A 3000-nucleotide genomic window follows, 5' to 3' on the forward strand; every position below is an offset into this window, starting at 1 on the left:
ATCAAATCATTTTATAAAATCCTGGAAACAATTATGGGTACTTTCTGAATTATTTCAGTGACCCTTATCAATTTCCAACATTTATTTGAGCATTTAAATTATTTATAGTATTTAAATGCCCAAAGTCAAATACAATATGATTTAATTCAAAAATCCAAAAATGACCTAAGAATATAATCATCATTTTTGGCAGAGGTTTCCACCTTAACCAGAAATCATGAACTTTTCTTAGGAACCTTTTGGGTTTATTGAAAAGATTTTAATTCACCCTAGTTGAGTTGATTTAATGCTAGGGTTTTGAACATCCCCATTTCAAATTTAGGCAAAATTTAAACATGATGCAAACATGAAGATAGCCTAGAGCACTACCAGCAGCTAGGGATGTGACAACTCACCCCCACTAAACAAGAATCTCGACCCGAGATTCAAGGGTAGGGTAAGACGAAGGGAAAACGCAAACTAGTATAATCTTCATGATCCAGGGTGCACTTCAAATGAACGTTGATTTGAACACCATTATTGTCTTGAAGTCCTGCTCTGAGAAATCCTGTCAACATGACATGGAGGGAAGAAGGAGACTTTAGAAGGGTCGATCTTCTCGAAGATCGAACAACTCACGGAATGAGACATAGGACCATCTCTCGGGTTGAGACACGAGATACACATCAAGAGGGGTGGAAAGAAACCGATGACGAAGGTTCACTAGGTAGACAACAATTTCACGCTTAAGAAGGTGGTAAACGATTGCCAACGTAGCGAGGAGTTGAGTTGCCATGATACCACAACGAGGCATCTTAAGGAAGGTGACTCGTAGAAATATTCCCTTAAGTGGCAAAAAGAATTACCTTTGATATAGAGATCATTGAGACTCTCTATATCAGCCTAAGGCAATTCCCAAGCGATCGTTTGGAGGGGGGGTCAGTAGAATGACATACTCAGACTTGGATGATGTGGATTACCTTGTTGAAGACAACGCAATGGATGAATTTGCTTATCACCGGAAATGGAAGAGACCCATGGTAGAACGACACATTGGCGGTGCAAGCTAGGAGCAAAATGCAAATGCTGGGAATGATTCTGGTAACTGGGGAAGAACCCAACAATAGAGAGTGAATTCACTGTTGGAGTGGTTATAGCATAACCGAGGAAATCTGGGGCAATCCCAGCTAGTGCCGATGATAAGACGTAGCGCTTGTGCATGCTCTCAAGAACTTGAGCATTTCCACAATCATCAAGGTTTTACCAACATCCGTGTCAAGGGTCCGGTAACACAACTCACTACCATGATGAATGGTGATGGAAGATGCAGATGCAAAGGAAGATAACACCTTCTCATATTTCACCTTAGCGAAGCCAAGGAACAAAATCTGGATGATCGACCGAGAGACATTTAGCACTCCGCTTCAAATGTTCTCCTTGATGTGCTAATGTAACCCATTCATAGAAACGGTCTGGTATCTAGAACATCAAGTAAAGGTCGGACTTCGGGAGCACAAGAATCCATAAGGAACAACTAGGGAGTAAACCCTACGAAATCCCTATGGGGAGGTGGTCAACTTCCTCAAACAAGATACTATAATAATAGGTCTACCTGATGGGTGTGTTGGCCACGACATCCACCTTACCGGTTATCGAGAGACCAATATTATAGTTCTTAGGGAAATGTTCCAACCATCATATCTGCCTGAGATTCAGCTCTGGTTGGTGTTAGGATATTCCAGGCTCATCGAGTCTTAGGAAGAAAAATGAAAGTTTGCAACACAAATCGACGAGATGACGTTGCGGGATTCTCGGGAGATGAACTACGATAGCAAGCTCCAAAACATGAGCTGGTTCTGCTACAAACATGTGAACACGTTGTCCCAGACAAGCATGACCACGTGGTAGTCTTATAATAAAACACTACCGAGTTCAGGAGGGGGAACCATCAACGAGGGTATCGAAGTTCTTACATAAGTCCGGATTAGCTCTTATGAAGGAACTCCTTCTCCTTGAACAAATCAACCAGTGGCTTGGTGTGCTAGGGATACATATAGACTGAAGGTTGCAAGTCTTCAAACCACAGCATTCTTCGCACGTGTGCATGACTGATTTGGAATGATTCCAAAGAAAGCAACATCGACTTTCTCGAATCCACGGCGGCAACTTGCATCAGATGCACATGAATTAAAGGAAGTCACTACCTTCATACAAACATATGCTTCACGAGCTAGCATGAACAAATGCTTTCAAAAGTTTCCAACACTAGCTTAATGTTCAGCAAAATTATGGAGAAGACAAGGATGTTGTCAATGGGCTCAACAACAATTCATCTAGGTTTCCTTTTAAAAGGAATTCCATAGTTAAGTGAACACGGTGATAGTATTGGTCAGACCCAAAGGATGTAATGGTGTATGCTCGAGGGATCAACCACGAGTAAGACAACATTACGAACATCGTTGGTTCCGACTTGATTTGACGATAGCCCACACTCAAATCAAAGGATTGATAAGACAATAGGTCCAGCAACTGATCATAAGGACCAATCGATGAAGATATCATCTTTCTTCAACACACACTACACAAGAATATCCCTTTGGAACGAACTAAGTCAGGCAAGCTTTTATCTTCCAACCCTCCAAGTTGTTGTCCAGCTTAACCAACTAGCTCAGGGATATCTAACACCGATTCTTGGAAAGAAGGTGGTTCATAAGAAACCAACTTGATCACGAACTCAACATAGCGGTCAGGTGACAACCCGGTAACACCTCCAAGAAGATATTTGGAAAGTCACGAACCACCGGTATGTTACTAAGCTCGAGAACAATCTTGCTTTTGAGGGCAAGACGATATGATCAAATGAGTGAGGACTTGACAAGATCCTAACTCATCAATCGAAGGGTGCACCGAAATAAGGACTGGGTAGCACGATCAGTCTTAGAAGGATGATTCGAAAACCAACATACTAAGAATGAAATTATTATCCTTTAACTACCAAGCAACAGAGTTGCTAGCAGTATT

Source organism: Triticum dicoccoides, chromosome 2B (genome assembly GCF_002162155.2).
Source record: "Triticum dicoccoides isolate Atlit2015 ecotype Zavitan chromosome 2B, WEW_v2.0, whole genome shotgun sequence".
NCBI classification, from domain to species: domain Eukaryota; kingdom Viridiplantae; phylum Streptophyta; class Magnoliopsida; order Poales; family Poaceae; genus Triticum; species Triticum dicoccoides.